We start from the raw sequence: 24,686 nt of genomic DNA, 5'->3' as shown, positions 1-24,686 counted from the left end.
TAATAAAAAAGAAATGCAAATAATTTTAAAATGATTAATAAAGTAGCCAGTTTTTGAACAGTTGCAGTGTTTAAGATCTAACATCACTTAACCATGAAATTCATAGGATAGAGCTTGTCAAATGATCTTTTCTTTTTTTAAGGATTAACATATTAGCATAATTAATTAAATAATTAAAAATTATATTAAACTCCATAAATGCTAATATAAGTAATTATTTTTTCCAAACAAAATGTTGTTAAGAGTGGTATTGTTTCACATTTTAGTAAATTTCTTTTAACGTCTTATTTTAACTAAAGTATAGTTGACATACAATATTGTGGCATTACAGGTGTACAGCATAGTGATTTGACATTTATATACCTTCTGAAATGATTACCTTGATAAGTCTAGTAACCATCTTACAACATATAAAATTATTATGATATTGATTATATTACCTATCCTGTATATTATACCCCTGTGACTTATTTATTTAATAAGTAGAACTTTTCATCTCTCAATGATCTGTTCTTTTACAGTAAAAACTATGAATTATTACAGATTTGTAAAGTTGTTGATTTGACTAATTAAAAGTAATTTCATTTGTTAAAGAGAACAACAATTTACTAGCTGATATAAACTATTTAGCAGAAGGCAAAACAGTACCTACAGCATTTCATTTACAGCAAACAAATATATGAATTTCAAATGAAGAAAACATGAGAGAAATTCATTCATTTTATTGCCTGAGAAAGCATAATAATTAAAAGTATCAATATACTTTGAAAGTAATGAAGGGAACTTAAATATGAATGCTTTTTTATTTGAACTACTTTTATTAAAATAAAATTAATGTATAGTGTGAATCCTATGTCACAGTAAACGTCTGAATGTGGACCCCTTTCTTACTATTGCCCCTACCTTATTCATTTTTATACTCCATAGAGTTTAAAACAGTGACTACCAGAGTGAATGCTCAGTAATCAAAAAGAAAACAAATCACAGCTGGAAGAAGAAATAAAGCTAACCATCTCCTTCTTGTTGTTCACTTCCTCAGAACTCTTTTTTCTTTGTTTATTTGAGTATAACCTTTCCATCAAGAAGCACCATGGCAAGAGAGAAAGCATCTGAATTAACAGAAATCCTGAGCCCTGGTGCTAGCTCTGGTCCTTTCTAGCTGTTGAATATTAGACAAGCCAGTGAACATCCCTGGGCCTATGTCTTCACCTGCAAATGACGGAATTGGAATAGAATGATCCCCTAAATTATGCTTCTTTGATGTTGTAACACGGTATACTGGCCCAAGTGGAAATCTTTTCCTCTTAATTCTTAAAGTTTGACAAATTTATGTCTTATGCTTTTGTTGGGTTTAGAGAGATAATTCATTATTACTGTTTAAAATATTTCCCACTGTGCCACAGCTAGCACAGGTGAAAGAAATTAAGACAGACAGCAGTAGCACTATAAGACTTCATCACATACTCTGCTTAATTACAGAAGTCAGAACTTGAGAATGAGATTTATGATGATAAGTTGAAATGCAGATAATATGTTTCAGGATAATGTAGAATTGATGATGTTTTATTTCAGAATCTTAAGTTTCTCTGTTCTGCATAAGACGAAGCTATCACAAATCTAAATGGGAAAATGGATCCTGCAATCTTTCCACCAATAAGGTTGATGCTGATCCAAGCAAGATTCTAAATTTGATGAGTACTTATTTTTAGTGTGAGCACAGAAAAAATGAGTAACTAGATACTAAAATAAGCTTTTTAAATTAAAATTAATATCCGCCCGAGACTTTATAAAAATGATGGTCTATATACAATGTATTTATAAAAGACATATACTTTTCTACATGGTGAAGAAATATGGACTGAAGTTCATTCATAGCTATTTGATCAAACAGTGTCAATTAACACATCAATATAAATCTAGAAGAAGGTGCCCTTTACTATGTGTCATCTCTTTTTAAAAAAATGTTTTTTTTTTTCAGTAATTGGATGGTTATTTATTAATTTTCAGTGTCTAGAGATGATATGTTGAAGTTTCTAGATGGTGACTTATTGCTTGAATTTATATAAAATGAGGACAGATTAAACCAAGTAGGATCCAATTTTATAAGTTAGAGAACTATGAACTATATACGTATAGTTGATGAGGAACAAGGTTGGCAATATTTCAAGTGAGGAATATCAAACTGGTTAGAGAAATCTTAGGTTTCCTTAGCAGAAATATAGATTTTAGACAAAAGCAGGTAATATCACTACTTGACACTTATTGGTCAGACTTCATGCCTAGTATTAATTATGGAGAGTATGTTCAATAAAACAATAATTGAACTGAAATTAATTCAGTTAATTAATTAAGTAGTTGGAAGTTCTCAAAACCATGTATAGTTTACCAGGGTTGTTTTTAGTACTTTGTCAGGGCTGACCAGCAGACCCTGAGTGATGGATGGATGGATGGATGGATTACTCCCACCCAATGTTTGCTGTGAAAGAGAGGGCTAAGGGACTACCTGACTAAAGGAACTAGACAGCCTTGATTGCCTGCCTTGTTAGGCTTTTATTGTAACAGCAGTTTGAGATAAAATTTATCTTTAAGATACAATCAGTAGGGTAAGTAATCTTGGTGGGACACATATGTTTATAGTGTTCTTTAAGCAAGGACACCCAAAGATTAAGCATGAGGATTCCAGTAAACACCCGGGGGTCTGCACATGCACAGACTTGTTTGGAAAGGCCAAGGAATAATTAGGGGCACCGCCTTCGGCTCTCCCCTAAGTCGAAATTCTGATAAACAGGGTGGGTGGCTTTCCGCATGCTTCCCTTTTCTCAGAATGTCCTCCTTACTAACTTTCCAACCAAGTCTCATGCTTCCCCACAGTACTCAACATTACTCAACCATTTATTTCCCTTCTAGTAAGCATGACTCTCTTTTCCTCCTGGAAACTGAGCTGCCTTTCACTCTCGTCCTTAATTTTAGGGTGAAGTTGACTCTAAAGTCTGCTCTGGGAACTCGGTGGGGAAAAAACTTGAAAAAAATTAAGCTCAGCATAGATGTACTCTGCTATCATAATTATTGTTTATAGCCAGTGTCTATTCTGATTGATTGATGGTAATGTCTATTCTAACAGACAGAATTATCCCATATATAATAAAATATTATATTACTGCCCCCAGTGCCGCATTGCTTAATTTCATGATTAATGAGAATTAGGCTGAAGACATTTTCTCTTTCCCACTACACTCAGAGATGTGAAGACACAAGACTGGAAATATATTTTTATTAAAATGGGAAAATCTGTGAATCTAATATGTAGTAGGTGAGACATGTTTAGAAATGAAAAAAAAAAAAAACACAAGTCCCTAATGACATAATTTGAGCCCTTGGATCAGACCAAGCCTGAAGATAGTGGGTCTACAGTACTTCAGTTCTTAGTTCAAAAAAAAAGTTAAGTTTTGTCTAAGCCAAACCAAAAGAATGGAAACTCATTCATCATGTAGGAAGCAAACAATCTCACAAAACAAAACCAGAAGATGTTTACCTTGTAAAACAGAATGAGAAATAAGTTATTTATATATGATTGATCTGTTGTCAGACATCTCTTCATTATTGACTGCATCAAAGGGTATACAAAGATAGAAGTTCTAGGTAGACAGATTTGGGATCAGTTAAAGGGAGATCATCTTTGCAATTGAAGTTATGTAATAATAAATAATTTTCTGTGGCAAAAAGTATTAAAATTATGTCTGATTATAAAGAATATTGTATTGGGTTGAAGGATTCCAATAACTATTACTAAAATCCTTAAGATTTATTGATTAATTACTGAGCTAGACATTGTATCAGGTACTTTATATTCTTTGTCTACAAAGTCAGGACTATAATTAAATGAAGAAACTGGGGATCAATGAAGTTGAGTAGCTTTCCCAGGGAAATAACCTTAGGAAGCAGTCTAGGAAATGGCAATGATGAGAATGAAACCCAGTGTATTCTGACTGGCTTTACAACTTTGTTATCTCTCTAACATTCTAACAATGCCTGGATTTTTATTGATTGAAAGCAATCATGAAACATTGTATTTTACCAATATTTTAGCAATGATTTACATAAAAAGAAAAATGAACTAATGTCCAAAATTGAATTCTTTGATTTATGGACATTAGGGTTTTATGGAAATTCTAAAAATACACTGAAAGAACTTTCACATGTAAAGTCCATGATGACCAGCCCTAGCTGGTTTGGCTCAGTGGATTGAGCATTGGTTCTATTCAGGTCAAGAGCACATGCCCAGGTTGCAGGCTTGATCCCCAGTAGGGGGTGTGCAGGAGGCAGCCAAACAATGATTCTTTCTCATCATTGATTTTTCTATCTCTCTCTTCCTCTCTTAAATTGATAAAAATATATTTTTAAAAATAAAAATAAAATAAAGTCCATGATGACCGAAAGATGCCATATTTGCATGAGCAAAATTGAACTGAGGCTTATATGAAGCTCCATAAATGCTAAAAGAAAAAGGTCAAACCACAATTAGTCATAAAAATGCAAAATAAATATGCTATAATTTCTAGAAAAACTAACAGAATTTCCAGGAAATATGAATTGAAGGACTAAATAGCCACACATTCTTCTAAGAGTTGTAGTCAACACTACTTATTTGAGACTGGAGGTAATATGGATACATGGAAGTGAAACTTCTTGCTGCAAATGAGGTCCTGACAGAAACTATACAAAGGAATTTTAGTTGATTATTCTATTTCTAAATCATTGCCTCTCAGTGCATCTCTGAAAAAGAAGAAAAAATATCACCTCTGGCTCATTTAAAAAAATTATATTAGTGCAGGTGTTCTGGTAACATGGTTATGTAAGGGTCATTATAAGACCTCTATTGTTTAAAATCATTATATTTTATAACATGAGAAATATTAGATCTTTTATATTGAAGGACTGATATAATTAAGAAAGCATTTTGCCAGATCTAACTGCTAACTTATATTCATTTTTGTCATAATAATTTCTCAGTTCTTTAAAAACTGCTGTCTAAAAGTAGATTCATTATGTGGTTTATTAGATTGAATTTTGTGATGAAACAGACCCAATTTTTAATGATCACTCTGCTATCTGATGGGTGAATTTCTTAATATTTGCAAGTCTCTGTTTTCTCATCTATTAATGGGGCTTATGATAATGTTCACCTACTTTAGAGATTATTATTGGATTAAAAAATACCATATAGTTTGAAACTTCTCTGTCTATCCATAAGATGTTGAATAGACAATAGAAGGTTCCCTGCTCTTTCCCTCCAAACTCTCCCCCTGCTTCTCTGACCTCCTCAAAGTTAATCTTAAGATTAATGAAAAACATCCATCTCCTTAACACAAATCAGATTTTAGGCTATGTTTTGGTGTATAAGCTATTGTCAATCTTCTGAAGTGTATATTTCTGGGAAAAGGAGGAGATTTCATAATTAAAATATTAAGAATGAATGGGAGTCCATTTTTAAATCAAACTCTATTTCTTTTCATCATCCCATTTTATTTCAGAATCTACCCACGCTTTTTCCAGAATGAGTCATATTACCTGGTGCCATGGCTTCTCTTAGTTGTATTGCAGAATAGTTTTCATGCATAAAGTCTGTCACTGCCAAATTTGAACTTGGAGAATTGGTTCTTCCCTAATTTGGGGAAAGTTACTTAGTGTTTAACTACCCTGGAAACATATTACCTCCTAGGTATAGATAGCCTGGGAGCTGTTGCTGGAACACAATGAAAAAAGGAAATGAAATCAAACCTCATTAGCTCAGACCCTAGATGTTTTGTAAGCAGATAGCAGTTCCCTTGAAATGGGAAACTGGGGAAAAGGCCACAAATAAATTAAGTAATTATCCTCCTAAGATCACATAGTGATAGAAAGCAGCAGTCATAATCACAACCTAAGAAGATTTAGGATGCCAGAATTTTGGCTAAGCAAGCATATACATTTTTCTAGTTTAGGAAGAGCTTTACAATTACAGAGCTACATTTTCTCTTGGTTTTTGTATTCTTTGCATCTAAAACTGAATAGATCAGAAGAATAAAATGTGTAGATAATACGTATCAAAGTCCCAAAATAATTGAACTCATTTATTTTTCATATATTTTATGTTATGTTATGTTATTTATTTTTGTTAATCCATGCCCTTCCCCCAACCCCATTCACAGCACATACCAGGCAAAGGGTCCTGGCTGGGGTGTATATGGGGTGGGTTCACTCTGCCTCTTCTTTCTGTACAATAAGTGTAAAAACACAGCCTGTGGGAAGTACCAGGAGGCCTATTTTTCATGTATTTTAGTTATTACCCATTGATTACTTACGTTGAGTATACACAGGATAAGTCAGTGCCCTGGCATCATGAAAAAAAAAAAAAAATCAGCTCCGCAATAAATGAAAAGACACAGATCCATTCTCTTTTCCCCCCTGCCCAACAAAATGGGAACATAAACTTTGAATTCCTGAAATTTTAAATTACCAGATAAACAAAGGAATAAAGTTGCATTCTTTTTTTTTTTTTTTTTACCATGTATGGGATCCAGCTATGTGAAAGACTTGAAACCAAAAACACTGTTTTGCCAATGCTTTCTAAAAGCAGCAAACATTGAAATACAATTTCATTTTGTTTTAATGATAGAAGATATCACATGTCACCACCAGACATGTACTGTATATGCTTGTGTCTTCAAAGTCTATTTTTGATTAGCTTAAAACCCTGAGCTGTTAAATGTAGCATGAAACTTCTGTGAACTTCCACTGCTCTGCAGCAAGGGAAAACATCTTTTAATTGGGTCGGAGGAAAGAGAAAAAGAAGAGGGCTTTTATAAGTTGGGTTGTTCAGATAAGAAACATTCTGGATGCTTCAGCAAAATCGCCAAACCTCTGAGATTCAGCTTTGACTATTATTACTAATGTTATGCTTTCAGTGTACAGTAAATTAGATCTTGAACACATTATGGGCCAAATACTATCCTTTGATGCTCATGTGTAACTCTTAACAGGTTTCAATGGGAGATGTGCATGGTTACTTGCAAGCAGTTTTGACATTATTTTTCTACTCTAAATCTAATACAATGAAGGCATTGGGAAGAAATATGTGGCAAAATTTTAATAGTAATGATATCTTTAGTTTATTTAGCACTTTGCCAGTTACAGAGCTTTATACCACATATCATTTCATTATCAGATATAATAAAAGCCTAATATGCAAATTGCCTGAATGGTGGAACAACTGGTTGGGGCAGACACTCAACACAGGAGCTGCCCCCAGCCTGCAGGCCCCAGGCCAGCCAAGGTGGGTGCCAGCGGAGGCCCCCCAATTGTCCCACTGGTCACCCCACAGATCGGCCCTGATTGCCAGTCAGGCCTAGGGATCCTACCCATGCACGAATTTCGTGCATTGGGTCTCTAGTATCTGTATAATAAGCTATGTTTAGTTATATATGTATAAATGTACTAACTAAAGAGTATTCAAAATCAAAATTTAAAATAAGTTTCAGAGACCAATGACTGCTTAAATTTTTTTGTTAATCCTCACCCAAGGATATTTTTCCATTGACTTTTAGAGAAGGTGGAAGGGAGAGGGAGAGACAGAGAGAGAAAAACATCAATGTGAGAGAGACATATCACTTGGTTGCCTCCCGCATTTGCCCCAACCGGGGTCAGGGACTGAGCCTGCAACCCAGGTACAAGCACTTGACTAGAATCAAACTTGGGACCCTTCAGTTTGAAGGCCAATGCTCTATCCACTGAGCAAAACTAGCTAGGGCTGACTGTTTAAATGTATGTTTAACACAGCAGCATGTTGAAAAGAATAATATTGTGAATTTAATTATGTCAAATGATCAATTGTATTCTAATAACAGGAGTAGTTTATTCTCTATAAAATCTATAGAAACTATTGTAATTATAGAGTAATTAATTTTATTTTACATTTTTCTCACTTTTGTAAACCTCCCATGTCTTGTTTTTCTTTTTCTTTCTCTTTATTTCTCAGTTGCATGATTTTGTTTGTTTTAGTTTTACAGTTTAGTTTAGTTTTTGTTTTAATTTTCTGGTTCATCATCTAGGAAAGTATTTACCAGGATATAAGCTTCCAACAAGAGATATTCTGAGGCAGCATCTTGAGTCATTGTCATGGGTGGTTGAATTTCTGTGAATACTTCACCATGCAAACTAGGCTAAACCCCATGCTTTCTAGCTACCAGTTAGCATTCCATATTTTCCAAGTACCCGTAAGGATGCATTTAGAAATGGAATTGTCAGATTCATTACATGTTTCTTTGTTTCTGTATTTATTTACTTACTTACTTACTTACTTTTACAAAGGGACAGACTACTGTGATCTTCAGACCAAAAATACAAACACAAGGAAAAAAAATTGCAGGTGCTATTGTGCAAAATGTAAGCTATGTATAGAATATTTGGAAAAGAGAATTCATTAATTTTTTATTCAGCAAAATATTTATTGAGGTCATATTGTTGTGTCTGAAATGGTGCTAGGTGCTGGGAATATATGTGTAAACAATAATAACAAAATGAAAAACAAGAAAAATAACTACCTTTGTGGAGGAGCATGGAAGACAGTGATAATAGCAAAACATAATGAATAACTGAATTTTATAGTCTGCTAGAAGATGATAAATGCTTGTTACAAAGAGAACTGTGTCAGACAGATGAGGAACATGTGGAGAGGGGATTACAGTTAGCCTTAAAGAGGTAGGTGTATTTGAACAAAGACTTCAAGGTGGTGAGGGGATTAGTCAAGAAGCTACCAGGGAGAGGAATGTTTTAGAGATGGGGTGCCAAAGACCTAAATTAGGAAATATGTCCAATGACTTTCTGGACCAGCTGAAGCTCAAGTGGTTGGAGAAGAGTAAACCAGAAAGAAAGTAAGAGGAGGGGAGTTCAGAAAGTGAAGGCTGGGAGTAGAGCATCGTCATAAGTCATTGTCAACTTTAATTCTGCTTTAGCTGGAAAGCTCTAACAGATTTTGAGCAGAGGAATGACACAAAATTACTTTTAATCAGGACATCCTCATTGCTCTGTTGAGAATAGACTTCAGGAAACCAAGAGCAGGGGCAATTACTTAACATTTTTAAAGAATGAAAGGAAGATTGAAATAAGAGGATGGATTCAGGAAGATACTTTGGGGGTTCTTAACTTTATACAAGATTATAAAGTAGTTAAAATTAACTGCAATATTCCAAGATTTTCTTTTGTCACTTTTTTTTTTACCTCCCGTCTGTACTTTCTCTTTGTTAAACTTGATCACAGCAAAGGATCCTATAAACACACACTAAGGGCAAGGTGTCTATTGGCCCTTTTAATGATTTACCGACATTTTAACCAGTAGTAATGCACGGGGACAAATTTTCAATGATTACACTTCAAGCCTTAAAAGGCATAGTGATCTATTTTTTGATTGGAGAATAAATGTGGGTAGACCTGTGGGTAACATCAGTCAATTCTGATTCTAGATTTTCTATAAATGTTTCTCTTATCCAGAAAATCAAATATAAAAATTAAAAACTGACACTATTTTTTATTTGAAGCAGATGGCTGACTTTAATTTCTCTATAAATGTTCATTGAGTTGTTATAGGGAAGCAATTAAGTGCCAGGCAAGAATCAAGGCCCTAGTAATAACATTTGAATGAGACACTGCACCTCCCTCCTCTCAGAGTACTCAGAGGATGGATCAAGAACATTAGAAGTGTGAACAATTGCAGGGTAGTGGTGAAAGATCTACTGAAGAAAAAAGTAAGTGCCTGTGTCTATGACAGCTCATCCAATAATCCTTCTACTTCTGATCAACCTCATCACCATTCACCTCACTCTAATGCCTTCTTTTATTTCTATGAACAACACTATCACCTCACATTCACATGGGCTCTTAAACCTGGAGTTGTCACTAAGTTCTCCTGTTTCTTCACCTCTGACATTCTTTTATGGAGGACCTGTGCCTAACATATTTGATCCACAATTTCCCTAACATCTTTTCAAATGTCCATGCTTTCAATTACATCCCTATTGTCCCTCCTGCAGACTCTTAAAATGATTATTAATTGGATTTCCTTTCTTTAGTCTCTACCTGATCTAATGTGTTCAAATTAGGCTTACAATATACCTGTGATCATACCAAACACATGTCAAATAAATAATTAATAATAAAATAACAACAGAAGATTTCTATTTACCATATTATTGGTTATAACCTGCTTTGTCTGACATTCATTGTCTTTTATGACCTGATTCTAACCTATTCTTTTAGCTATATCATTTATTATTTTCTCACATATCCTATGAGCTATCTAAATCTGCCTGTTTGCTGTTTTCCCAAACATGTTTTGCACTTTTGGATGTGTTTGTGTATATGTGTGTGTGTGTGTGTGTGTGTGTGTGTGTGTGTGTGTGTATAGTATATCCTATATAATAAAAGCCTAATATGCAAATTGTCCCCTTGGGCAGTCATTGGACCAGGAGACTAGGAGTTCCACTACTTGCTATGACATGCACTGACCAGCAGGGGGTGGTGTGAAATATGGCAGGCGTCTGCAACACAGTGCTGGCTGTGGGCCCCCTGGGCCCCCACAACAGGACTGCACCGGGATGGTGGAGCAGGTGAGCGGGTGGTGCCAGTCCAAGGCGGGTACAAGTGGGGGCCCGATAGCCCCACAGATGGTGACCAGTGGCCGGCAGGCCCTGATCACCCAATCGGGGCCGGGCCCCAGGCCTGGGACAGGGAGATGGGTGTGGGTAGCAGCGACCAACCTCCTGAGGCGCTTGGGTGAGTGGCTGCAACTTCTCGCTGGCTACCTGGGGGCGGCGGTGACAGGGACGGAGGTGCGGTGGGAATGCGGGGTGTCCACTCTGCACCGGCGTGGCCTCTTCTGGGTGAGTCAGGCCTCAGCCACTGGGACTGCCAGGACTGTAGGGGCCGGTCGGGCTCCCTGTGGGCTTGCACAGGAGCTGGTCTGCAAGGCCGGCTGAGGGAGAGAGCGCTGCCTGCCCAGCTTTGGTGCGGCGCTGCTGGGCGCCCAGAGGCCCACGCTGTGCACTGGCCCAGGCGTCGGGCTGCACTCACCGCTTCTCCACGGGGGGACTCAAGTGCTGTGATTCAGGCAGAGGGGGGTACGCCGGGGTCTGGGGGCCCAGGTGCTGCCCAGGGCCCAGAGGTCAGGTGAGACCTGCCCCTTCATGCCAGATGCTCATGCTTTGATCACCGCCAGTCCTAGGGACTGCACCTGTGCATGAATTTCATACATATATTTCCTCTGCTAAAATGAACTCATTCTCCCCTTCATCTACAAATGTCCTACCATCCTTCAAGGCTATAAGATCATCTTCCTTGTAAAATCTTTCTTCAAACATATCTTTTCTTCATAAAATCCAAGATGGCGGTGTCTGTGGTCTCATCAATTTTGGTTTCCAGAATTACACTTTGGACTCAAATAAATATATAGTCAATTAAATTGAATATAACATTACTATACTCCTTAACATTTTTCAAATTTTTACATACTATTTTCATTAATTTTCTATAGTCACTTTAAGTTTCAGTGCATTACTTTATAATTTTTGTACAGGTGTTTGCTCAAAGATGGAAATAATTCTCATACCTTCTTTCATTAAATTTAAATATTGCCTTGACATTTTTTTTGTACTCACAGTTATTTTATTTAATAACTTAATATGGAGCATTCTTGTTTTTAGTAGTATACTATGAGATTAGATATTAGTGCTTCTTTTTGCCACAAAAGACTACGTATTCATTTACCAACCAGAGCATAAAGTAAAAGGTGACTCTAGTAGTATATCTTATTATGTAAAGTAGATATGGAAATATACAGGGGAGAAAGAGAAAGCGATACAAGATACATTATAATTAGACTAAATCCCCAAAATAATGTTCAGGTCCTGGCCACGTGGCTCAGTTGGTTGGAGTGTCATCCTGCACACCAAAAGTTTGCAGGTTCAATCCCAGGTCAGGGTGCATACAGGAGGCAATTGATTGATGATTCCCACAGCTACATACCTCTCTTTCTCTCTCTCTCAAATAAATAGCATATGTCCTTGGGTGAAAATTAAAAATAATAACAATAGACCTGGCCAGTGTGGCTCAGTTGGTTGAGTATTGCCATCCCATGCATGGTTTTTGATTCCTGATCAGGACACATGCCCAGGTTGTGAGTTCAATCCTCAATAGGGGGCATTCAGGAGGCAGCCAATTGATGTTCCTCTCTCATCAATGCTTCTCTCTCTTTCTCCCCTTAAAAAAAAATCGGTTAATTAAACATATTTAAAATAATAATAATGTTCAGTACACATGAGTGTAACACAATAACAAGTAATAAAACTTAAGGGACAAACAAATCCTATATAATAAAAGGTTATTATGCAAATGGACCGAACAGCAGAACGACTGGTCGCTATGACATGCACTGACCACCAGGGGGCAGATGCTCAATGCAGGAGCTGCCCCCTGCTCGTCAGTGTGCTCCCACAAGGGGAGCGCCACTCAGCCAGAAGCTGGGCTCATGGCTAGCGAGCACAGTGGAGGTGGTGGGAGCCTCTCCCACCTCTGTGGCAGCGCTAAGGATGTCTGACTGCCGGCTTAGGCCTGCTCCCTGCCCCTGAGTTGAGCTCACAGACAGAGGCCAAGCTTGGTCTCAGCTATGTTGCTCAAAACAATCTTCCATGCCTCTAAGACTTGCACTTAAATCTTCCCTTAATATTGCAGCTTGGTAAAGCTCTCTTGGTCTCTTTTAGTGTCTTAACCGCATGGGTATCTACCCCTTTCACTTCCCCAAAAATAAATTTATGGGACTTTAAATCTTCCCCTAGAAAAAAAAAAATCCCTGGCATTTTCATTTATGTTTTTTTCTGACTTAGATTAACCTTGATTTTACAACTCTACTACTCAAAGTATTGGATTTGAACTAGTAGAATAGCTTCACCTTGAAGCTTGTTAGAAATGCAGACTATGAGGCCCCACACCAGCTCTATTCAATCAGAATCTGCATGTTCTGTTGCTAGATGTTTCATAGACTGGTCCATAAGGATTTAAGAAGTACTTTTTATAGCACATTTCCTCTTGTTTGCTTTGAAAGAACAGAAGTGTTTTATTAATTGAATTTGTCTTTATACCACTTCCTCAATGGAGCCAAACTTAATTATCCTCCACCAATTTAGATCTCATTTTTCTGTTCCAAATCATTTTATCTAGTTCATTTTCCTCTAAAAATGTTCAAAAAATCAGACAAGTACAAGAAATAGGCAAACTTTCATTATTCTCTTGTTTTCTAAAAAGGATAAATGTGTATATTTGTTGTCCCAACATTCCGTACATGTCTCACTTTAGGAACAACTCTGCACGTAAAATGACTACTGTTTCCTATAAATAGGTGTTTGTTATTACTTAGAATATAATCAATTTTTTCTACTGCTCTTTTGTCCCATTTTAGTTTAAACTTTCTTTTATAAAATCTATTTCATTTTTCTCTCTTAAGATATTTTTTATGAAACCTTTATTCCTTGATTTTGAATCAACTTAGTTCTCTTTCAGTTTACTACTTTGTTATTTGGCATCTGGCTGCAGGATGCTTACCCTTTATGACCTAAGAGGAAAGAAGAGAAAGAGTTATGTTACCCATGTTTGCCCTAATCTATCTGTGGCATGTCATAGGATACAGAGCTTGTTGCATAAAATGACATTAAGAATCAATCAATTTTGTTTAGATTTGCTATTGTTATTTGATGTGGTTTATTTCTACAGATAAAGACTTTCATTATTACTGTACAAATAACAAGAGCAAACAAGCTCCACACACCCCCTCAAAAAAAAAATCTGCTAAGCAATGCTGAGGTGCCAGTAATTTTTATTTATATATTAGTAATAATCCTCATGTGATTCTGATGCTCTTAGAGGTTGAGAACTAACAAATTTGCTCACAGAGAGCCGGAAGTTATAATTGAGTATTGGAATTACATGATTTTATTTAAATTTTAAAAATTAGACAATTTTTGTGTATAATCAGCAGGCAACCAAAATTAATTTGAAAGATGTGATTGAGAGATAAGGAACTGCATTAAGGCTTTGTCAAAGTAGAAAGGGGTGGTGTTATAGGAGAAGTTTCAAAAATTGGCACAGTCTACTCTGTCAGATGCTTAGAGTGTGTGTTTTTTTAATATGTGTTTAACCAAGTCATTTTATGCCTGTTTCTGATAGTCAGGTACAAATAGAGTACAAATGCTGTCTCATGAATATTAATTTATAATATGCCAAATATTGAGGCTAATATTTGTCATGTGCCTTTTCTTACATGTAATTTTACTTTTTTCTTTTATTATTGCATTTATTCATTCACTTGATAAATAATTTTAATGCCTATAGTATGCCAAATAGTGTTAACTGGATAGAGTATCTATTTATAACAAGAATTGTATATTTCACAAAGGGCTATATATTTTATACAGGTATTTTCATTAAATCGTTTTACCTATCCTCATTGCTAAAAAATTAAAATGGTATTTTTAAATTAGTACTACCTTTCTGGAGGACAACTTAACTATAGGTGTCAAAAACATTTAAGGTGTGCCATACATAATGGTTATTTCTGCGAGTAGTTAGGTGTTGCTATAGTTGCTGATGTACTATCCTACCCTTACCATGTATACTTTGAGTTGTGGAATAGCCACTATAAAGCAAATGCTATGGCAACATTGAATATATATCTTTTTTCGAACACAGCCAATTTCTACACATAATCCTGAACTGCAAAATAACTGCTGCTATGTCATAATGGAAAATATATTGTGAAAATAATATGTTCCATCTACATTTCTCCTTTCAAATTTACTATCTTAATACGCAACTGTATCTTTAAATCAAATAACCTTCGGCAATAAATAGAGGCCTGCTTTTACAAGTATTGGCAAAGAAATACCTTTTTTACAAAAATTGTTTTTTCTAGTGTATGTGCAATTATATAAAAATGCACAGCAACAATAAATCACCTGTGGTACTAATTCTTAGGGGTTATAACAAAGAATATTAGTAATAACCAAATATTGTCCACGTAGTCTTCTAATTAGTCTAATTTATGTTATGAATGCATAATAATTAGGGTATAAAGACTCTTAGTTTTATCAACATGTTATTGGCCCATATTTTATATCAGTGAAATGGGAATATTAAACTATGTTCATAAATGATGGTAGACAATGTTTTTGTTTCATGTTTGTTATTCATATTACCATATTACTCCTAAAGGTAAAACACTTCCTTGAAGAAGTTTCATTTAGTGTACACAGGATGTTCTGTTTTAGTTTCCTTTATCACAGTAAAATCCAAATTATTTTACATTTCTACAAAGATGTATAACTGTTAAGTTCCTAGAAGAGGAAGGAATTACTATACATGGTGATCATCTGTTCAGCAGCAAAAAGGTCAAGAAGCTAAATGAATATGCCCTCAAGTCTGTAAGTGAAAAATAGATCTTGTAAGCTAGAGAGACTCTAAGATAATTAATTTTGGAACTTCATCTACAGCACAATTGTACAATGCATTTCCCATGTAGTCTGTTGGTAATGCTCATACATTTGAGTTACATAGGTAGTGGATTGAGAGGTTGTTGTCATTGAATCTTTGCCATGGGCATTTTGCCCCAAGCATTTTTTGCTGAAAACATTTTCTCTGCTTAACTAAATGGCCTTAAGCCAATTTTGCCTTAAAGAAGATAAAAATTAGAGCAAATGAAGGAGGGGCATTAAAAATGAATAGCAATTAAGGGATAAGCAAGACACACACACACACACACACACACACACACACACACACACACACAGCCTCATAGATACAGGGAACATAATGGTGATTACCAGAAGGCAAGGGGGTTGAGGGAGCTGGAAGAGGCTCTAAAGGGGATAAATGGTGATGGAAGGAGATTTTGGGAGGTGAACACACAATACAATATACAGATGATGTATTATCAATTGAACACCTGAACCCTATATAATTTTATTAATCAATGTCACTCCAATAAATTCAATAAAATACTACAGAAAAATTAATAACAAAATTATGAAATACTTTATTGCAAAAACATATTTGAATATATTTTAAATGTCTGTAGATTTATGACAATATTGCTCAAATAACTAATTTTATTTTGTGGATTGTACCAAAAGACTTGTTTACATGCTATGAGAAATGTGGGTTCAACTCTGTGCCTCTAGGACGACCCTCAGCACCTCTTTTTTCTCCTCCTGTACTATGTTTCAAAACAAAACTAAACAAACAAACAGAAAACACAATAAGAAACTCTTGGGGGAAAATCATCTCATCTGGAAGAAATGTTAACTATTGTAAGACCACCACTATTGAACTGCTTTCTTCACTACTTTGTCGATGGAGAAATGAAAACAAACAGACCAACTAAAAAAAAACGCTGTCAACCAGTTATTTTATCTTGTTTCACTACCAAATTGCCTAAGGCTAGTCAGTTATGCAGCAAAAATGTTTGTGGCAAAATGTTTTCTGTGGCAAAGATGGTGTGGTGATGGTGCCTATGATATGTGGGGTTTGGGGTGAGCAGAATCTCCCCCATGTGTGTTTTCGCTTCACCAAGTTTGAAGAATAAACTCTCAGACAAAAAGATCTCTTTAGTAGAAATGTAGAAATTTGTCGCAAGTGTATACAAACTTTCCCTGGGGAGGGCTCTCCAAGGGGAACTCCCCTGAGGAGGGGTCTTCAAATGGGAAAGCCTGCTCTCCCTCTCTCTAAAATGGAAAAAAAAAAATCAATCTAAAAAATCATCTGAGTCTCTTTTTCTCTGCGTTTATAAAGGTTGTAGCTCTTTGTCTGAACATGACCCTTTTGAATTAGACTTTTCCTTAATTTAGGACCACCGTGCTTTCCTCATCGGTCACTCTGCTACATAGTATCAGTTTCAAAGTCCAAAGCTCATGTGGTACCCCTCTTATTCTCTCCCTCTTATCTTCCAACATTCCTCTATTATCTGTGAAAATGAGTTCCCCTCTTCCTGATATCTCCTGACTTTTCTCTATCCTCTGTAAAAGTAAGATAAGCATTTTGGCATCTCCAAGCCCCTACTTATGCATTCCTCTCCAATGCCCGCCCCCCCCTCCTTATTCCCTGAAATTGCTTGGCCTATCTCTAAAATTCCTTTCACGTCGAACTGTGGGTTGATAAGTACATAATCATTTCAAAGGGACCTTGTTATAATCTATCAATAGAGGGAATCAATCTTTGAATATAAATTGTCAATATTATTTCTAATTTTTTAAAATTGATGATTTTGTTGAGTGGTGTTTCATTTTGACAGTATTATTTCCTTAATTGTAAAGATAATGAATTGTAGAGACATTGAATACAAACTCTTACAAATAGAAATTTGATTCTATTACAAATAGAAAACTATGATTCCTTAGACTTTCCAAATATAAAAGTAATGGATCCTTCCACAGAAAAATGCACATACAGACATTCACACAAAAATTTACAAACAATTTGGGGAGAATCACAGACTAGTTTTACCTACCTATAATAACAATAGTTATTTTCAGAAGCTGGAATAGAAGCTCCTCTGAAGTAAGGGATATTTGTTTTACTTCCTCATGTGCAAATAGAATATGGATTCTAACTTTGATTCATTGAAGAGGATGACTTTGTGGCTTAAGACTAAATATGGATAGTGAGCAATCATCAATAGTAATAAAATATATGAAGTTACACTAGGACTTTAGAATTTCAATTGATGTATCCACTTGTAACTCAGGGGAAATAATCTTCTACTTGACCGTATGTAAAAGTTGTTTTGTATCTTCAGAATAAAAGTTTTATAAAATTTAAGTTTGAAAAAATATATAGATATTCGTTGCTTGTTATCTCACCTGGACACTTTATTATTATTATTATTGTTATCACCTTTTTTTTTGCTTTGTAACAATTCACATTTCCCATTAATATATTCATCCACATGGCGCACACATCTAAAAGACAATAGTAAATGCAGCTTTTATCTAAACTCCCTTCTCTTTTATATTTTACTCTCATCCTTCTGGGGACTGTTTTCCTCCATGAATTCATCTGGATTACACCCATTCTAACCATATCCTTTTCTCTTGGTTTAAGTTGTATATTATATGGACATGTAGTTTGCAGTTATTTCATATATGTTCTTGGCAAAATTATAACACTTGAAAACAAGGGTCATGTTTTCACTACAGCATTTGACACAGTTTAGGATCTATAGTAAGTGTTTAGTCAATAATGAATAACTCAGTGATTGAGAGAGGTAATTCCCTGAATAAAACAAAAAAAGTAAAAAGCAGAATGAATGGGGTAAATAGTGTGGATAAAATGCCATTCATATCCCATAAGCTAATAAATAAAGTAGGTTAACTCAAATTTTTTTTTCAATTTTTTTTATTAAGGTATTATATGTGTTAACTCAAATTTTGATAAAGGAAATTCCTTCTTCCAAAAATATCATTACAATCTCAAACTTTACTAGAAATTAATAGTGTGTCCTTATGAGTGCAGAATTATTTAAAAGACTATCATTAGCAAGTCTGCTAGTCATCCATAGCAAACTGCAACTTAAACAGTGTTTGATCAAAAGTGTATTAAAATCCTATCTAATAAAAGAGAAACATGCATATTGACCATACCTCTGCTATGCCCACAAGCCACACCCACCAGCCAATCAGGAGTGGGTATGCAAATTAACTCAACCAAGATGGCTGCGGCTATAGAGCGAACAGGAGGCTTGGGTTTCCTCGGCAAAGAAGGAAGCCAAACTTCCCGCCTGCCCTGGCTGGCCCTGGCCTCTGCTCAAGGCTACAAAGTTTCAATGATAGAAGATAAATAAATCCCTACAAAAATGGTGGCAGCCACAGAGCTGGAGCCAGCCGGAGGCTTGGGTTGCCCCCAGCGATGGAGGAAGCCAAGCTTCCCACCCACCCTGGCCGGCCCTGGCCTCCGCTCAAGGCTACAAAGTTTCAATTATAAAAGTTAAATAAATCCCAGATACCAGGGCCTCCACTTGGGTCGCCAGGGGGTGTGGCCAGCCTGCAAACCACCAAAGGCCCCTTGCCCAGGCCACCCCACACCCAAAGGGAACCCCCACCCTGATCTGGGACATACTTTAGGACAAACCAGCCGGCCCCCACCCATGCACCAGGCCTCTATCCTCCTATCTAATAAAAGAGTAATATGCAAATTGACCATCACTCCAACACACAAGATGGCTGCGCCCATGTGGTCAAAGATGGCTGCCCCCATGTGGACACAAGATGGCTGCCACAAGATGGCCAGCAGGGGAGGGCAGTTGGGAGGGACCAAGCCTGCAAGGGAGGACAGTTGGGGATGATCAAGCCTGCAGGGGAGGGCAGTTCAGGGTGACCAGGCCAGCAGAGGAGGGAAGTTGTGGGCGACCAGGCCTGCAGGGGAGGGCAGTTAGGGGTGACCAGGCCTGCAGGGGTGGGCAGTTAGGGGCAGTTGGGCTGGCAGGAGAGGGCAGTTAGGGAGGACCCAGGCCTGCAGGGGAGGGCAGTTAGGGGTGACCAGGCCTGCAGGGGAGGGCAGTTAGGGGTGACCAGGCCTGCAGGGGTGGGCAGTTAGGGGCAGTTGGGCTGGCAGGGGAGCAGTTAGGCATCAATCAGGCTCTCAGGGGTGTACCTAAAAGGGGGTACAAAAAAGCCTCTGGGTTGATGGTAAAGTTATTTTATTATCTAGGTTTTGCTTATGCAGGTATACTTATTTTGTGAAAGTATCAGGAACTTTCCAGTATGAATTTTGTTCTTTTTTGCATGTATATACTTTATTTAAAATATTTATTCAAAAGGAACATATAATTTTTGTATTATGTATAGCTTCAGTCTAATATTCATATAATAGAAGTGTTATATAATCATTTTGTGTTTATCTTAATATATATTGAGTGAAACTGATATATTTTATCTCTTTTTACTATTGTCAGTGGATTACACTCACTGTTTTATGACTGTTCTTTCCCTTTTAAAAAATGGGATGTTTATAATTTTTGGCCTATTTTTGTTAAGAAATAACAGGCTTATTCTGATAGTGGAATATTCTTCTTCAGTATCAAATTTATTTTCAGAAAATCCTATATGCCCATCCAGAATTTTTAAAATATTTCTTTCCTTGTTACTATTTTTTAAGTTGCAAAACATCATATTTTTAATAAAGATAAAAATGATAACAATTAAAGTAAAATTCTGTTAATACCGCATTTGATTAAAAATAAGTAAAAATTATTATTTCTCATGAATAATTTAGAATACTGGTTTCTCTTCTGCATTTTAACTTTTATGAAAGCCATAAAAATTGACAAAATTCTGTTAGGAAGAATACCCCAAGACATAACCAGAGAGTTGAATCCATTATACACATACTACATTAGCAATGTAAAAAGTAGGGGTCATCTGTAATTGTGGGTAACCCCTTGGATATTTACGGTGAGCAGTTAATGCACACTTCTGCAATAGCATTAAGGAAACTACTACACTAACATGAAGCTATTTAAACTGCAACACTAACATGAGAGTGTGGTGATTGTACCTTGAGTATGGAAGAATTTGTCACAATTTTTTTAAATCTAAGATGTATTTGTTGAAGGGAAAGTACTTCACTTTTTTAAACGTTTAAAAAAATCATCTTACAGTTCCCCGTGGGTAAACCTTAGAGCACTAGATTTTGAAAATCAATATGTCCATGCAAGGCTGTTGTATGAATCTATATTTTCTTAGCTACACTCATTGCATTATAGTCAGGAGGAAAAAAAATGCATACATATATATATGGCAAAGTATGCCATCTCTCAAAACCATGCATTTCTGAGATTCTGAAGAATTTAACACATTCTTCACCTGGCCTCCTCCTTAGCCTTTCTTTTAACACTGCTTTAGAGTACTTTGCATGGGTTTTTAGGACACATTTTTGCGTGTATAATCACAACTCTGAAATAAGATGCTTTGGTGTTGCTTAATCATATTATTGTAGAAGCTTCTAGTAGAAGATAACACTCCATAGTCTGTGTTGTTTCTGAGATGCTTTATTGATTCTGTATCAGAGATTGATCATTTAGAACAGCCTTTCCCCAAAATATAAGGTGTCCTTTCTTTAGGCAGAAGTCTTTCTAAATGTTTAGCACATGCCTTTAGTTTACTAAGGGTACAGAATTAATACTAAGGGTGCAAAATAAACACAAGTATCTTTATCAAATTGGGATAGTTTCCTACATGTTGCTAAGGAGATGTTAGTATAAACCATCCAAACATAAAAAAAAAAAAATGACATCAAAATTAAAAAGTTACTTTGAGCCCCATTGCTGGGTGGCTCTGTTGGTTGGAGCATTGGGCAGTACACCAAAAGGTTGTGAGTTCTATTCCCATGTCAGGGCACATACCTACGCTGTGGGTTTGATCCCCATTGGAGGCAACATCTCTCTCTGTCTCTCTCTCTCTCTCTCTCTCTCTCTCTCTCTCTCTCTCTCTCTCTCCTTCCCTCTGTCTCTCTCTAAAAAAATCAATAAACATATTCTTGGGTGAATATAAAAATGTTACTTTGAGTACAATTTGATTTATTGTTTAATCTAGGTACATGATTCATATTTTGTCTCCTCTCCATCTCTCCCTAGCTCCAGCTCTACCTTTATTTCTATCTCTATCTTTCTCCCTCCTCCCACCCCACCAGGAGACTTTAGAAAAATAAACTGTAATGCTGAGATTTCTCAAAAGCCCTGAAGTAAAGAAACCTGACTATGTCTTTAAAGCGACTGCCATTTTCAAAATAACATAATTTCGTTTACCCCACAAGCAAGTAGAAGGTAAAAACTGGTTGTGTAATAATATTGCCTTCTTTATAATATTTACCATAGGTTATGCAATGTAAACCAGAGAAAATGACTTTTAAAATGACATTTATGTGGGTAAATCTTTGCAAATAATATATAGCATTTTTGTGTATGACTGGCATCTAAGAATTGAATTATCCAGGTATAGATTAAGAAATCAACATATATTCATTTGAAACTCTTATCTTACATACAATTAAAATGTACGCAAACTTATATTTGACTAGAGGCCCAATGCATGAAATTCGTGCCAAGAGTGGGCCCTCCTTCCCCTGGCTGCCAGCACTGGCTTCCCTCACAGCCCCGGCGTCATCCAGAAGGTCATTTGGTCTAATTAGCATATTACACTTTTATTATTATAGATAGTAACATTTTAGGAACTCGTCTTCTTTTTTTTGGAAGCTTCTGCACTCTGTTTTGACTGATTTCACTCATTCATTGGATACCTTCATTTGAATTATGACATTGTTTTTTATTTCATTAATTTCACTAGCACAGGTTCAAGAGGACAGTAGTTTTAGATATAATATAAATCTATCAAAAACCTCATCATTTGTGTGTCTTTATAATGTCACTGTAAATAGGCTAAACATTTTTCTTGCAACAGAATTAGAGTTACAACATCAACTGTTGTCAGAGAGTGTGTTTAATTAAGAACAAGGAAAGTAACTAAGTAAGACTTTAATATTTCAGAATGTTATGGCAATGTTAAAAGGCTGTATTTTATTATGTGACATTTCTAAAACACTTTCCAATGATGTTGACTAATTGTGCTCCTGGGGTATTTTGGTGCAAGTAAATTAGAACTGATTGATGTTCCCACTAAACAAAATAACTATAACTACAATGTAGTCATTTTTTTATTTGTTAATGAATATTCTAAAGAAGATTAATTTATGACTAGGAATGTAGGAATTCTGTAATTATCTGGATGTTAAGTAACATGTTTGTACCTATAAAATCTGCTGTTTTTGGTGGTGACTTATTTGCCTTGTGAATCAGGAGGTAGAATGAAGAGTGACTCATTTCTGACAAGAGAGAGGGGTAGTAGTTCATTATGGTAATTACCTGTCTCTCTAAGAGCTTTCACATATTCTTTTGTTTCTAATGATTTCTAAATAAGGCTTATGCATTATATATCACATTACCCAGGATATCCAGTGTAAGTCCTGCGATTGGTCTGTTGAATGAAGTAGCAAATGGATAATTATCAACCTACAAGACATTATCTATGATAAAGTTATTTACACGATGAGTTTCTATGGTGGTGTATTGTCTGTAGTTCACCCTCCTCTTCACAAAAAAAAAAAAAAAAAATTAAAAAATGCCTTCTATTGAAATGATAAAATGAGATACTGTCTTTAAAGCATCTTGTTCCTATTATTAACTTGGCTGATAATTCAACACAATCCGAGTTTATTTTAGCTCATGATCAGAAATCATCCTATGCCTTACATCACAGCAACCGTTTTCTATAGCTCTTGAGAAGTGTCAAATCTAATGAGAAACCCAGAGAGTACTACCCCTGTTTGGGGAACCTGTCAAGAGTTGTGAAGAGTCTAAGGTGTTATCCTTCTTGCTAGCTTACAACTTAGCCTGCCGGTTTCATGGATTCTGGCAGAAGATATGAGACTCCTGGGAAAGAGACAAAGCGTTTTCTTCTTTGGACTCACAGCATCTTTTATATTAGTTCCTTAAGCGCCAGTTCCCACAAGGAGGTACAAAATGGGCCAGGTGATATCTGTACACAACTGGCTCACACTCCAGGAAAGAAACTCTGACCTTAGGGACATAAACCTTTTATGATGGTCATTAAAATACTTGCCCTTGGCCCTTATAGACATTATTGTGCTGGAGGGGTAGGCATGGCTGCCCTTTGCTCCACAATGATACACTCTATTTCCAATATTGTTTCTTAAACACATTTACACATATTTTAAAAGTGGACAACAGACAATAGTGCAATGAAGACCTGGGAAGCAGGGTGGAGGGGATCAATGGGAGGAAAAGGGGACATCTGTAATACTTCGGGCAATAAAGGTGTGTTAAAAAAAAAGAAAGAAAAGATAGTCCAGAAGAAAAGGGCAATAATGCTTTGTTTGCAAGACATGCAGAAACATGAGACCACAGGGTATTGTCTCTCAACAGAACCCATGGAGGCACAGTATCTCTTACTATGCCCATCAATTCACACCAACCTTAGCTATTTGAGCTAATCATTTCAGCAACAGGGAATTAAAAATGGAAACTTATCAAAGGGATAAAAAGAGGATGATTGAATTATGTGTGTCTGTTATAATGATCAGATATTTGATTTATAAAGTTTTTAAGTCAAATATTGCTTTTGAGAGGTGATTACTTAAGAGAATTTGGTCAATTCAGAAATAATCTGATAGATATACTAATTGAGTTTCCTGTGCATATTTAGATTATCATATATAAAAAGTTAAGCAGGAGGGAATAAAAACTTTCTACAAAGTTTGCAGAAATATGCGGGGCCAATGTTCGGCAGTTTAATGTCTAAATTTCCTTGCCTTTATTGAATTTATGTAAATTCTCCTGTTTAACATTTACTTGAGATAGATTTTTGTCATTTAATTAAAGAAAAGTATTTGTGGCAGAGAACTGGAAAGCAATATTTAGCTTTAGCAGGTAATTAGCCACTGAACTAAAGGTCTGATCATTTTTTCTGATTTCACACTAAGATGAACAAAACGACATACCAGGCAAGAGATGTTTTTCATTTCAAGCTGGTAAGGTTTTTTAA

At 36.0% G+C, this 24,686-nt stretch overlaps 1 protein-coding gene and 1 non-coding gene across 2 annotated transcripts in view; one reads left to right on the top strand and one right to left on the bottom strand.

The window, feature by feature from the left end:
- Positions 1–24,686, top strand: part of GRID2 (glutamate ionotropic receptor delta type subunit 2) — a 1,386,076-nt gene that overhangs the window by 519,698 nt on the left and 841,692 nt on the right. The gene's annotated exons all lie outside the window — the stretch shown is intronic.
- LOC114232299 (small nucleolar RNA SNORA51) lies at positions 6,173–6,300 on the bottom strand. Its single transcript, XR_003618334.2, has one exon. It is a non-coding gene; the product is annotated as a small nucleolar RNA SNORA51 (small nucleolar RNA).

The sequence above is a fragment of the Eptesicus fuscus genome, chromosome 2 (assembly GCF_027574615.1).
Source record: "Eptesicus fuscus isolate TK198812 chromosome 2, DD_ASM_mEF_20220401, whole genome shotgun sequence".
NCBI lineage: Eukaryota > Metazoa > Chordata > Mammalia > Chiroptera > Vespertilionidae > Eptesicus > Eptesicus fuscus.
Note: the sequence above shows the minus strand (reverse complement) of the source record. Positions and strands in the feature narration are given on the sequence as shown.